The following is a 1,781-nucleotide window of genomic DNA, read 5'->3' on the forward strand; positions in this document are numbered from 1 at the left end:
CCCCACGAGGCTCCGGCAGGGGGTGGTGGTGAACCCTGCTACACTCTTTCACCACAACTTTCTCTCACTCTTACTTCCTGTTTCTGTTGTACCTGTATTTCAAAGGGTCAGCCTTGTCACACATGTGTCACGCTGAATATCCCCGAGAACTACGTTAAGGGTACACATGTCTGTGGAGTGCTCAGCCACTTGCACGTTAATTTCAAGAGCAGGCTGTTCCGTAGATCGGATCAACTGGAACCCTCGACGTCGTAAGCGACAGAGTGCCAACAAGTTTATACAGGAAAATCATTAGGGTGACAGGAGCGGGGAAGGATGGAGGGAAAAAGTTGCATTGGGAGTAAGGAAAAAGATGAGAGTCAGACATTCTGCTTTAACTTCAAAAGATAAGGTTATTTTATTTTATTTTTAATCTGTTTTAATCTGTTTTAATCTCAACAACAAACATATAATATATATATACATTAATTTCTCTCTCTACACACACATATATAAGTGTATATGTGTGTGTGTGTATACATTCATACATGTGCATGTATATAGACATTCATACATATGCATACATAGTTCTATACATATAGACGTGTGAGACTGTGTGAATGTATGTGTGTGTGGCATGTTCACTTTTCTTAGATTGATGAAATCTGGAAAATATGTTCTTTTCAAAACAAAAGAGTTTCATATTTGAATTTTCATACACACACGCACTCGCGCAAGTTCAGGTTTATACCTGTAATTATTGGAGCCCTGGGATATATAACACACTGCCTAAATACCAATTTTGAGAAATTAGGCTTCTCAGAACCAGGAAGGAGAAAGCTAATTTGAAGACTACAGATTCAATCCATCACTGGAACTATAAAAATCTGTAAAATTTTCCAAAAGTTTATCATTTCAATATATATAAGCATGTCTAGATATGCAACTATATGCATGAGAATACATACATAAAACAAAACGTACAAATCTTCGCATATACAAATATACATACATACAAGATGTTGTAGCTAGGACACTCTACAATAAAATCCGCCAGAAAGATAATCCCAAGGACAATGAAATAGGAACCCACAGTATGGTAGAAACCATAGCCACTCATAATAAAAAGGAATACTGGTGGAATATCCCAATGGAGACCACAATAAAATGTAACCACGGCAGACCTGATACAATGATTTGGGACAGAGAAGAGAAACTGTGCACAGTTGTGGAAATTAGCTGCCCAGCAGATGTTAACATAAAGCTGAAGATCAGTGAAAAAGAGAACACCTATGCTGAACTATTGAGAAATCTGCAGTTATTCTATCCAGATTACAAGTTCAGGTTTATACCTGTAATTATTGGGACCCTGGGATTTCTCAAGATTGGTATTTAAGCAGTGTGTTAATACCAATCTTCAGAAATTAGGCTTCTCAAAAATTACATACATACCTTGGTGGCACTGAAATTCCAGTGAAGGAGCCTTGGATCTAGGTTAGAAACCAGTTCTTTCTCTATTGGCAAGAAATCTTGAAATAAACTGAATAATGACAGACAGACAGCCATCCGTACACACACACACGTATAAAGAAATGTTTTCGATGTGAATGGAGACAAGATAGCGAAAGTTTGTCTAGAGTTGTTCCCCTTTATATATCTTTTCGTTCCTTTATTATCCAGGTAGAAGAATATTTCGTGCCTAAAACCCATAGAAAAGGTATCACGCGTAGATGATGCGATAAATAATGGGACAACGATAACGATACTTTATTTTTTTATCTTTTATTATTTATTGATTACTT

This window comes from Octopus bimaculoides, chromosome 5, assembly GCF_001194135.2.
Source record: "Octopus bimaculoides isolate UCB-OBI-ISO-001 chromosome 5, ASM119413v2, whole genome shotgun sequence".
Classification (NCBI taxonomy): domain Eukaryota; kingdom Metazoa; phylum Mollusca; class Cephalopoda; order Octopoda; family Octopodidae; genus Octopus; species Octopus bimaculoides.